This window comes from Pipistrellus kuhlii, unplaced genomic scaffold, assembly GCF_014108245.1.
Source record: "Pipistrellus kuhlii isolate mPipKuh1 unplaced genomic scaffold, mPipKuh1.p scaffold_m20_p_20, whole genome shotgun sequence".
NCBI lineage: Eukaryota > Metazoa > Chordata > Mammalia > Chiroptera > Vespertilionidae > Pipistrellus > Pipistrellus kuhlii.
The window spans coordinates 11,649,957-11,662,882 of record NW_023425516.1 but is presented as its reverse complement, the minus strand read 5'-3'; the positions used below and the strand labels follow the sequence as shown (position 1 = coordinate 11,662,882).

The window sequence follows — 12,926 nt, the reverse complement described above, 5'->3', positions numbered from 1 at the left end:
TGAAAGTGCCACCGGTAATGCTGTTATATATAGCTTTCAACTTTAATAAGGTGTTGCAAAAGCTATGAAAATACATATAACTAAAACCACATTTCACTGGAAGCTTGATCTCGAATCCCTTTCTACTGCTCCTGTGTGGTGCTCCGTGCTGTCAATAGAGCTATTAACACACAATGGAAAGTGGGTAATTGTGCATTATATGGCTTTTGTTTTCCGTTATGAAATCCTGACATCCGAAAGCGAGCAGGATTGCCGGGTGGAGGCCACTGTGGGAGAGGCAGGAGAGGAGGTTTGGGCCTGAGGACAGAGGGTGGGAGGCAGGAATCTGGCTGCTTCTCTCCCAGCCGGTCCCTTGAGTCTTGGTTTTTCTAGCCACAAACCTGGGGGAAATTCACCCCTCCCAGGGCCTGCAGAGACTGAGTTGATAAGCAGGGTGAGCAGAGGACTCTGGAGCCCTGGCATGATATGCGAGGCGAAGGCAGGGGCTGCGGCTGTAGAATGTGTCTGAAGGCAGCGCGGGGAGATGAGGGCAAATTCAAATGAAATCAGGAAACGGGTGCCGGGGTTGTTTCCCAGATAAGCTGGGCCAGTGTCCATGCCCGCACGCTGCTGGCGAGGATTCTTAAGTGATGTCCCAATGCCAGGAGCCTCGCAGGAGCTGGGCCTGGGGAAGGTGGAGCCTTGCAAAGGTGCCCTCTGCCCCGGGCACCCCTGTCCACACGCACCAACAGCCACACAATAATCACAGCTGGTCTTTATTGGGCGCTGGGGCAGGGGCTCACCTGCCTTTCCTTAGTTCTCACAACAGCCCTCCTGCATGGATGGAACTGAGGCCACACTGGAGAGCTCTGCCATGGTGCCCCATCGCCAACCCTCCCTGGTTCCCAGGCCCCCCGGGCAGGGCGGGCACCTGGGAGGAAGGCAGGGGAAGCCCCTGCTTGCTTTCTTTATTTTTTAATATATCTTTTATATATATATATATATATATATATATATATATATATATATATATATAAAATTGATTTTTTAAAAATAGAGATGAAGGAAGAGAGATAGAGAGTTAGAAACATCGATGAGAGAGAAACATCCATCAGCTGCCTCCTGCACACCCCCTACTGGGGATGTGCCCACAACCAAGGTACATGCCCTTGACCGGAATCGAACCTGGGATCTTTCAGTCCGCAGGCCAACGCTCTGTCCACTGAGCCAAACCAGTTTCCGCAGCCCCGGCTTTCTTGTTTGTTTGGGGGCATCAGCTGTGGGCAGCAGGGACCGTAGCTGTGGGGCTGGCAGTGGCCTGTGGGCTGTTCCTTCGAGGGGACGATTGCCCCGAGGCCCTCTGATGGCTGCCCCTTGTCCACACAGGTGACTCCCGCGCTGCGGCCAGTTATCTGCAGGGAACTCTGGGCGGTGAGGCATTGCAGGGTCCTCTGGGTTTGAGGGACGGCCTGTCTCTCCAGATAGATTACATTTGGTTTGCTCAGAAGGCATTTATGGCTTTATAAAGCTCTTAAATTGGCTCTTTTCCCCCCTTCAAAACATTTCTCCAAGCTTACAAGGCCAGTTTTAGAATAGCAATTACCAGCTCCAATATCCCCCAGCAAACTCACGCTGTGCTGTTGTGTATAAACTGCCTGGGACATTTGTAATGCTGCCACACGGCATCTCCGCGCGGCGGAAAGCCCCTGTCTGCGCCGAGGCCCTTTCTCGGCTCTAATTTATGGGCCACATAAAACTCTGTGAAGTTGCCCTGCATCTTTCTGAGGCAAAGTTGAGGTTTTTTACTGTTTCAAGCTGCTAATTTTTACCATTTAGAGCCAGCCTTCTGCCCGTGCCAGTGTGCATGTGTGCATACAAGTTGGCCACTTTAATTTATGTGCCTCTCTCTCTCTGCAATGCTCATAACTCACAAATGCGCGCATAATGTACAGCCAGCTCTTCCTTATTACAAGAGGCTTGGCTGCTTTGTCCTGTGCCTGCAATAACCCGGACCCCTCCTCACCCCACCCGGAGCGAGCTCTGGTGCAGAGACAAGCACCGGCCTGGGAGCGGGAATTCGCCCAGCGAGCCTGGCCCCGTGCTCTTTCCTGTGGGGTGCGCCGAGTGGAGCAGGGAACTGGGATTGAGGGTCGGAATGAAGCACGTTCCAGATGTGCTGTGCCAGGGAGGCCTGTGATCTCTCTAAGCCTCAGTTTCCTCGTTTGCAGGACGGGGGGAGGAGCAGAAATTTCTCACTGGGGTGCTGTGAGCATGGAGCACGCTAATGACTCCGCAGGCCCCTCATAAGCCGAGGCAATATCCGAGGGCTGGATGCTAGCTATTCTGAGCTCTAAACTGCTGCCTGGGCCGAGGAGGGAGCACAGAGCAGCGTGATGCCTCAGGGTTTCCCAGAGCTGATGCAGAGGCCTCTGGACCGGCCTCCAGGCTGCAGGAGGCCCGAGTGGACAGCTCTGCACGCTCAGCTCCCCGTTTTTCACCGGCGTCTCTGGTCCTTTGATGAGAGCCGCTGGGCACCCACCCCAGGCAGCTCCCACTCCCGACCTTCCTCAGGAGCAATAACCCTCGCCTGGTCTTGGCGATGTTTCTCATCTGGAAACAACACAGGCGGGACTTCCCAGCGTCTCCTGGGAAGACTGATATTCAGTAGTTGTGGGCATCCAGAGGTGGGGAGGTTTGTGGTCCCCACGGGTTGGGATTACACTGGCTGACGAAGAGGGATGCTCAGCCCTTCCTTGGGGTTTGGTGGGTCCCCCAATCAGAGGACCCCCCAATCCTACTCTTCCATCAGTGTCCCTGGAAGCCTCTTTCCTACTTCTCACTGCTGCTGCTGGAGAGATCCCACTTGGGTATTTTGCCACTAATGCAAACTCTGCGGATTTTAAACAGGCTAATTCAACACCTATTTAGTGAAGGGAAAGATGCTGTTGCCTATTGAGCATCTACTATATGCCAGGCAGTGGAATCCTGACTTCGGGCGAAGGTAGAATAGGGGGCAAGAGGCCCAGTTTCCTGCTGGAAGAAAGAGATCCAGGCAAAGGCTCCAGGGCAAGAGTAGGGGTGAGCTGGAGTCTCCAGGGGAGCACACACATCACGAGGGGCCTTGGGCAACTGTAAAGTTTGGGTCAGTCGTGGGGGTTGGGGGTGGGGAGTGGGGGGGAGGGAGACCTGGGCTGTCAGGTAGCAGCTGTCTTTGCCCAGAGCTGGTGGGATCCCTGGAAAGAGGTCTGGTGGTCGCTCCTGCTCCCTGCTGCCCTGTGCACAGATGCCTCTGGGGCCTGCACCACAGCTTATGCTGGCAGATTGGAGGCCCTGGGGAACCTGGGCGTTACCTGCCTACAAACGGCATGGGCCTTGCAGGACCCATGGAGCAACCTCCGGGGAAGCAGTGGTTCTTGTTTAGGTCTCAGAAGCGGGCCTTGTGCTGGAGAGGTGCTTGGGGAAACTGAGCTCCCCTCTGTGCCTGCCAGGCCAGCTCTCGGGCAGAGGCCTGGATGTCCAACTTCCTGGTCTCACTGGCTCTCAAGTCTACTGGCCAGAGAGATGTGTGGAGAAAGGAGCTGTGTGAGGGCCAGGAGTGGAGTCCCCAGTGGACATTAGATGTCCCACCATGGCTGCTACGACAGAGTTAAAAGAATGTGGGCTCTGGAATCCTATTTGCTCCCGGCAGCTTTTTTTTTTGATAGGCAGGGCCAATTGGTGGAGGTGGAGCCGGGGACACTAACACTCTCCCATCACCAGCCTTTCAGCCTTGGATCCCTCTTTGTTTGGCAGTACCTGAGGGGTAAGAAGGGTGGGGCTGTGGGATCGAAGCCTTTTCTCCTTTTCCAACCCGCTTTTGGGTTCTTCAGTACACTCGCTCCTGTCTGTAGCAGCCTGGTGGTGCTTTGAGTGGCGAGGTGAATCTTACTGGAGTGCAGGTGAATTTGGGAGGTAGTATTTTCACTGTGGAGCAATTCCCCAAGGCGGGTTCATTTTTATCTTCCTTTGAGTCCCAGATGACCTTCAGTCCTAACCCTGTAGATCGGCCCATGGCTCCTTCCTCACTGCCACCAACTCCTCCCTCCTCTTTTGTTCTTTTCTGTTTCTTTGCAGAACCTCTTCCCTCTTTCTCCTCCTCCCTCTGCTCTCCTTTCTTTCTCCTTCTCTGCTGTGCTGCTCAGAGTCCTTGTCCTTGGCCTGGAGGCCCTCTGCCCACCCCAAGTGGCACCTGATTGAGCCTTGTACTCAGCTGGCCTTCATAATTCTTCTTGCTACTCTTACAGACTAGACAGGACAGGGGTAACATCCACTCAAAAAGAGAACCTGGGGCTGCGAACCAGACTGCCTGAGGTACAGCCCATCCCAGCACTGAGAGCTGGGGTGGGTGGCTCCTCCGTGCTCCGTCTTCCTATCAACAGAGCAGGATACTGAGGTTTTTAGGGCTGCATCTGAGTAGTGCACTTCATCTCACCATTCAGTGCATGTCAGATCCTGGATGCTGGCCTTTCATCTCCCACACGATAACTGAGGTAGAGCCAGAGGGCCCTAATGCCAAGGTATTTTGTCCTCCATTGTCACGAGTCTTTAGTCACCAGAGGAAATAAAATGAAGGGGTGACAGAAGGGTTGGAACAGAAAGGACAAGACCACTTGGTCTCTCCCCTCAACTTTGCCTCCCCACCTGCTCCTTCTCACTACTAGCAGCAACATTCACCAAGGTGCTTTAGCTGAAAACCAGAGATCATCCTTGACTTTGAACTTTCCCTCATTTCCCACATAGCCCAGTCCCATGTCCTGTCAATTTGAAATGTTACATAAGGTGAGTCTTAGCCCGCAACACATCTCTCCATTACCCATGCCTCGCCCTTGGTCCACACCTGTTACCGTTTGCCTGGTCCACTGCAACACATGCAGCTGGCTTTTGTTTAACCCCTTGCCCTCAGCTCTTCTCTCCACGGAAGCCACAGTCATATTTCATACCTTGAGGATCTTCAGGTGAGGCCACCAGTTTGACATCGCATACTTATTGGTGTGCATTGGAGTTTAGTATCTGACTAGCTTGTTAGACATGCTCCAGGAGGACAGGGTCATGGTCAGTGTCTGGGCTGGTCATCATTGCATCCTTAGTGCCCTGGATGAGTACCTGTTGAGCTAGTTAATGAATGGGCACTTGTTTTCCTGCTCCATCTTCTAAAGGGATGCATACCACATGGGCAAGAAGTCTCTCTTTTATTCACAGATGTCTTCCTAGAGTGTAGAATGCTGGCTCACGCAGGGGCTTAGCAAAGTTGCACTGAGCAGATTAGAGTCGCTAAGGTAAAGGGCATGGCTAGGCTCACTTATTCAGACCACTGGCCTAGACTTAGCTAGGGGTCATCTTCTCTGTGACACCCTCTCTTCCTATCTCTTTACTGGCCTCCCAGGCCTTGGTTTCCATGGAAGCTTTCTGAGCTGAGAACTTAAGTTGGGGCTGATTCAAGATTGTTGCTTGATCATTGTCCTTGCTACCCCCAAGGAAAAGTGGGTCCTTTTTGCCATGTCCTTGTTAGGTCGGGGAGATGGAGGATGGACTGCAGGCACATCTTTTGGTCCCAGAAAAAGATTTGGGAGCTTCTTTGGAGCTCAGGGTCATGGTCAGTGTCTGGGCTGGTCACCCAGTGCAGCCCAAATCATTCCCAGACATTGTTTCCTTTGTTGGTGGTGAAAAAGTAGCCCCCCCCCCCCTACACAGTTCTGGGGACTCCCAGAAAATAAGAAAAGTGTCCCTAAGGCTTGACCACAGAGGAAAGGGCAAAGCTTCAGAGGGAAGGAGGTCATGCGAGGGACTCAGATCAGGGCAGCTTGAGAAGGTGAGGGTGCCATGTGACATGCCATCTCAGTCCCCCTGGGAGCTATAGTTTCCACCTGTGAGGAGGCTGTGGCACCGGTGTGGCTGCCATGCTGAAGCCCATCCGGGAGACTCACTGGGATAGGAGTACCAGGTGTACTAATGCAGATTTTTTTTTCAATTGATGGAGTTACACATATGTTAATATATATGCAATTTAATAAGTATGTTATTTTGTTGTATTGACAGCAGCTTTAAAATTTCATATGTCAAAGTTTTTGAAGGTGTTAACATCATAGATATTTTTACACTTAAAAATGTCAAATTTCGTGCCAAAAAAAGAGCATTTGTGGAAGTTTTAATTCATTACTTTATTTTGAAGAAAAAGTTATTATATACTTCGGGAAGCTTATGGTGAACATGCTCCATCTCAAGATACTTGTGAAAGCTGGTTTAAACGCTTTAAAAGTGTTGATATCAATGTAAAAGACGAAGAATGCCCAGGTCAAACAAAAAAGTTTGAAGACCAACAATTACAAGCATTATTGGATGAAGATGCGTGTCAACTCAAAAACAACTTGCAGGAAGATTAAACGTTGCTCAGCAAACAATTTCTGATCATTTACAAGCAATGGGAAAGATTTTAAAGGAAGGAAAATGGGTGCCACATCAACTGAACGAAAGACAAATGGAAAACCAAAAAGGCATCAGTAAAATGTTGCTTCAGTGGCACGAAAGAAAGTCTTTTTTGCATCGAATTGTGACTGGCAATGAAAAGTGGATTTATTTTGAGAATCCCAAATGCACAAAATCATGGGTTGATCCAGCTCCACCATCAATATCGATTGCAAGGCTAAATCGCTTCTGAAAGAAGACAATGCTCTGAGTTTGGTGGGATCAGGAAGGTGTGGTGTATGATGAGCTTCTAAAACCAGGTGAAAGCATTAATACTTAACACTACCGACAACAAATAATCAATTTGAACCATGCTTCGATCATGAAATGACCAGAATGTGCCAGAAGACATAGCAAAGTAATTTTGCTTCATGATAACATACCATCACACACTTCAAAACCAGTTAAAGACACATTAAAAGATGTTGCCTGGGAAGTATTAACCCACCCACTGTATTCACCAGACCTTGCTCCTTCAGATTACCACTTGTTCCGATGGATGGCACACGTACTTTCTGAGCAGCACTTCAAAACATATGCAGAAGTAGAAAATTGGGTCTCTGAATGATCTGCCTCAAAACAAGAAAAGTTCTATTGGAATAGTATTTGCAAATTACCTGAAAGAGGGGGGGAAAGTGTAGCTTGTGATGAACATTTGAATAAAAACACTTTTGATGCTTCTCTTGAAATTATCATGTTTTCTTTGATTACAAAAGCCACATTATTAACAGGTACACCTGGTATGACAGGTGGGGCTGGCGACTCTTCATCTTACCCACCAGGAAAGTCCTGATTGAGCCACATCCCTCTCTCCCTGGTCAGGGGTCCAGCTCACACTCCTCCAGCTCACTGCCCTTCAGGTTTTCTTCCAGAGCCTTCTCTTGGGACCTCCTGCTCCCTTATAGTTTCTCTCCTGCCTGGTAGGCTGTAGGTGTTTCTTTCAGGGACAGGCTGGCTTGGCTTGGCTCGGGGAGGGGAATTGTGTGTTTGCAGGGCAGTGGGCTCAGCCAGGAGGCTGGGGGTCTCAAGCCGCCTTGTGGCTGCTCTGCAGGGTCTGGCGGAACCCCAGCCTCTGGCTGTGACATACAGCCCCCTTCATGAAACCAGACAGAATTAAGCCTTTTGTTTCCTGTTTGCTAGGCCGGCTTAAAGAAAACACAGAGGGTCCGTGCGGCTGGGGCTCCCAACAAGACGGCCTTTGTATTCATTTAATTAATCAGTTAGCTGAGGGGAAGGAGAAGAGGGAAGTTCATGTTATAAATACATGTTTTTCTTTGGCTTTTCCCCCCCAAAGACAGGGCCTGAATGGCATCCCCGGGAGAGCCCCCCATCTCACCCTAGATATGCTGGGGGCCAGGGGCCTGCCAGGCTGCAGCTGCAATCCCCCCTCTCCCCGCAGCTCAAGAGTGTGGGCCTTGCTTTCTCTGGGGAAATGTTAGATGCTGACAGGAGGTGGGGCAGTGGTGGGGGTGGGGGCGGGGGTCACAGGCTCTGGACCCCATTCCCCCTCCTTGCATCTCCCTTCAAACCCTGCGCCCTCCATGGACGAGGTTCTGCACTGCCACATGGAGAAATGTCTGTTCCCATCGTGGTCAGTGGCTCTGCAGGTGCATTTGGGGGCAAGTCCTTGCTTAAGTGCCAGGTGGTCTTCATGCTCCCTGCTTACCCCTCCCCCCACATGGAGGGGCCCACTGGTACCCAAGTGCCCAGCAGACAAAGCTCTCAGCCATGCATTCCTGGGAACAGCAGAGCCCCTCCATGCTTCCCCCATCCCACCCCTTCAGTTGTGACTTCTGAAGCACAGGGGCAAAGGAAGTACAGCTCTCGGGGCTCAGGGGAGGGGCTGTAGTTGGGGGGCTTGAGTCTCCCTAGACAGATAACCCTCCACCCACTGCCATTTCTGCAGAGCCAGCTGTTATAAAGCTTCCTTTGAAGATACTACTTAAACTTTATTTTCTTTAACTGGTTTTGAAGTGTGTGATGGTATGTTATCATGAAGCAAAATTACTTTGCCATGTCTTCTGGCACATTCTGGTCATTTCATGATCAAAGCATGGTTCAAATTGATTATTTGTTGTTGGTAGCGATCAATATTAACGATTTCACCTGGTTTTAGATGCTCATAATACACCACATCTTCCTGATCCCACCAAACTCAGAGCATTGTCTTCTTTCCAAAGCAATTAGGCCTTGCAGTCGATGTTGATGGTGGACCTGGATCAACCCATGATTTTGTGCACTTGGAATTCTCAAAATAAATCCACTTTTCATTGCCAGTCTCAATTCGATGCAAAAAAGACTCTTTCATGCCATTGAAGCAACATTTTACTAATGCCTTTTCGGTTTTCCATTTGTCTTTCGTTCAGTTGATGTGGCACCCATTTTCCTTCCTTTAAAATCTTTCCCATTGCTTGTAAATGATCAGAAATTGTTTGCTGAGCAACTTTTAATCTTCCTGCAAGTTGTTTTTGAGTTTGACACGCATCTTCATCCATGTAATTGTTGGTCTTCAAACTTTTTTGCTTGACCTGGGCATTCTTTGTCTTTCACATTGAAATCATTACTTTTAAAGCGTTTAAACCAGCATTCACAAGTATCTTGAGATGGAGCATGTTCACCATAAGTTTCCCGAAGTATATAATAACTTTTTCTTCAAAATAAAGTAATGAATTAAAACTTCCCACAAATGCTCTTTTTTGGCACAAAATTTGACATTTTTAAGCATAAAAATATCTATGATGTTAACACCTTCAGAAACTTTGACATATGAAGTTTTGAAGCTTGCTGTCATTACAACAAAATAGCATATATATCAAATCATAAATATATCAACATATGTGTAACTCCATCTATTGAAAAAAAAAATCTGCATTATTAACCAGTACACCTAGTAGTCATAGAGACAGTGGAGATGGAAAGAATCTCATGATCAGGTGGCCCAAGGAGGAAGCCAGAGCACAATAGGAAGTCTGGTTTGCGACATGATGGTGGGTGGGGTCAGTGGGGTTTAGTTTTGGTCCCCAGGATGCAGCCAGGGTAGCTGGGACTCGGATGTCCAGAGGATGAGGGGCCACTAAAGTCATGTTTCTCAGAAGTTGACGTGTAAGTGAGTTGCCTGGTCCTCTTGTTCAAATGCGCATGCTAAGCCAGTAGGTCTGACTGGGACTCAGGTTGCCCACTGACTGACTCCCAGATGGTGTCTATGCAGCTGGTCTGAGGCCACACTTAGTACAAGGAGTGTGTGGTTTATCAGTGTGGTGCTTGCAACGTACAAGGTCGCTGTCCTGTGGCTGAAGTGGGTGCTCTGTTCCAGTTGTAGGTGACCAACTCATCTTGGTTTTCACAGAAATTCCCCAGTTTAGTCAGTGAAAGTTCCCAGGATGGCTGACTGCTCAATGGCTATTAGATGAGCTAAGGAAGAATTGATGCCCATTGGGCTTCCATGCCCAGCAGGCCAGGTGGCAGCTTCCTGACTGAGGGCAGAGCGATGTTTTGGGCTCTTATATTTTGATTAACTGCTTTGCTATTTGTGAATCAAGAATTTTAATTCTACATTTGATTGCATCCATTTTTTTTTTTTTTTTTTTTTTTTTTGCATAGCCAGCAGGTGACTCTTGTTGGGGGATGGATGAGCAGAGATTGGGTTTTGTCCCTTTGAGCCCCAACCATTTTGTTGCAGCCCCTCCTTCAAAGCCAAGGTCTAACAACCCTCTTCTTTCATTGCATGCTCTCCAGCCTGTCCTTAGCTTCCACAGATTGTGTTACGCTAAATCCCCATACATTTATCAGGCACTTAGGAAATACAAGGCATTTCAGAAGACAAAAATGCAAGTGAACCCCAGCTTCTAACCTCCATCTTAAAGAAATCTATCCCCTCAGATGGAGAGGTGACTTGTGAAAAGTAACAATACAAGAGTTAAATAGTCATGAAGATTACAATGCAGGCGATGTCACAGGATGTCACAGAATTAATTACTGAATGAGTGGCACAGATGCTGTGCGCTGAGGGAGCACCAAGAGGAAAGAAATGCTGTGCACTGACTGGGCTGATCGGGAACCACTGGGGCAGGGCCTTGGATGGAGGATGCTACGAAGGTGGAGCAAACACTACAGACCACCTACTGTGTTTCAGGCACTGTAGGTTTTCTGCAGATACAGAGGCAAAGGAAACATAATCCTACACTTGGGGAGTCTACAATATAGGGGGAAACTCACATAGAAAACTTCAAGGCTGGGGGCCTGTGGGAGCACCACAGAGGGACACTCAGCTCAGGCTGATGGCTGTCGGGAGATTGGAAGGAACTGTTGCTTGTGACATCTAAGCTGGCTTGAGTAGAAAGTGGTCCAAAATGTGGCCCACTGTGGGCATGAAAGACTTAAGCAAAGTGGTGCTCCTGCACAGAGGCGGGTGTGCAAGGCCCAGCATGCTGCGCATGTGTATAACAAGCAGTAGAGCATGTGCATAGAAGGTGTAGTCTGGAGAATAGTCAGAGGTGAATGGAGAAGCAGGCACAGCCAGATCAGAGAAAGCCTCGTGTGCCCTCAAATGAGCATGCTTTCATATGGCCAAGGGGGAGCCCCTGAAGAGACAGAATGGAAATGTGGCTGAGAATGGGCTCTGGAGCCAGGTGTCCTGCCCTTGCATTTACCTATGTGCCCTTGGGGCCTCAATTTCCTAACCATAAAAAGGGATTAAACATAGGACCTTAGTGCACTGTTGTGAGCACTGAGTTAATCAGCATATTCTGAGTTAAAGAGCAATTCTACAGCAAAGAGAGTGCTCAATAAATTATTGCATTGTCAGTAGTAAGGGATTTTAGGCTGGCAAGTGCCTTGGTTGGACAGATTTGAGCTTTAGGAGGGTCATGTTGGAGGTGCTGCGAAGGTTGGACTACCATGGGTAAGACCAGATGCAGGGAAGCCAGTTAGAAACCTAGTGGAGTCCTCTAGGCAAGCCATGCTGAGGGCTGAATAGAGGCAGCAAGCTGTGGATAGAGTGGGAGAATTTAGAGAGGGTAAGGGAAAGGAACGCTCCATGGAAAAGAGGGCATGTGACTGGGCTTGAAGGAGGACTAGGGTTCGAATAGGCAGAGGTGGGAGATAGGCATTCCGACAGATAAATGGGACAGGCAAAGGTGCCAAGTAACCAAACTATGGGGCAGAGTCAGGGAAGGAGAAATAATTGAATTTATGTGGAGTGTAGGACTGGCACAGAAGGGGATTGTAAATTGGGACTGAAAGTTGGGTTGGAACCATGGTGCGAAGGCTTCCATGCCAGGCTTAGGAATCCACACTTTGTTCGAGAGGCCCCAGGAGCCAGTGCAGGCTTTGGACATAAAGAACAAGAGAACACTTTGCCTTATAGAAAGGTCTTGTTGACGCTAACGGGCAGGTAGAACAGCGTAGAGAGCTGGGAGTTAGCAGGTGTTCAAGAACAAAAAGCAGTAAAGGAAGTAACCACTGTGCTTGTGGGGAGAGGGAAAAGTGAATGGGGAGACGTACATGGGAGTTAAACTGTGCCCTATAAGAATGTGTTGGCCTGGGTTAGTGAGGAGGTGAAGTGAAAGTTGGTGAGAAGGAGGTTGGGAGAAATGAACAGAATTCCAAGATTTCTCCAACATGGATGGACGATCAGAAGGGAACTGGTGCTGAAACAGTGAAGACAAGCTGGCTCCACACCTAGCACAGCTGTGGCTCATGGTCCCAAGAAGCATCTGAGGTGTGTAGCGGCTCCAGAGCATTGGGTGCTGGAAAAACTGATTGTGTATTTACTTCTCGGCCATCTACTGGTCCCTACAAGCTGAGACAATGCCTCCCTCTCATCATTTTCCTATGGAACAGACTTAATTACTCCCTAACAAGAGATGAAAGAAAGATCAGCAAGCAGCAGTTTATTAAGATTGATGACAAAGTCCAAACTGAGGTAACTCACCCTGCTGGCTTTAAGGATGTAATCAGCATTGACAAGACCAGGGAGAATTTCCATCTGATCTATGACACCAAGGGCCACTTTGCTGTTCATCGGATCATGCCTGCAGAGGCCAGGTACAGGTTGTGCAAAGTGAGGAGGATCTTTGGGGGTGCAAGAGGAATGCTTGATTGGGTGACCCATGATGTCTGCACCATCAGCTACCCCGATCCCCTCAAGGTGAATGACACCATTCAGGTTGACTTGGAGACTTGGCAAAATGGCTGATGTTATCAAGTGTGGCACCGGGTAACCTTTTATATGGTGACTGGAGGTGCTAACCTGGGAAGAACTGGCATCATCACCAATAGAGAGAGACACCCTGGAGCACTCAGCCAGCTCAAGAGCAGCATCATGGGAGTTTGGGGTCAGCAGCCAGTTATGAGCACAGATCACTAAAGAGAAAGATAGGAAGGAAATAATTTCAGAGGGTTAAGAAAATAATTTCAAGATGAAATAACTCTTTACATTCATATTA

General features: G+C 49.0%; 1 protein-coding gene and 1 pseudogene across 2 annotated transcripts in view; both read left to right on the top strand.

Moving 5' to 3' along the window:
* Nucleotides 1-12,926, top strand: part of PKNOX2 (PBX/knotted 1 homeobox 2) — a 229,807-nt gene that overhangs the window by 23,172 nt on the left and 193,709 nt on the right. The window lies entirely within an intron of this gene.
* On the top strand, nucleotides 11,346-12,847 carry LOC118725677 (annotated as a pseudogene).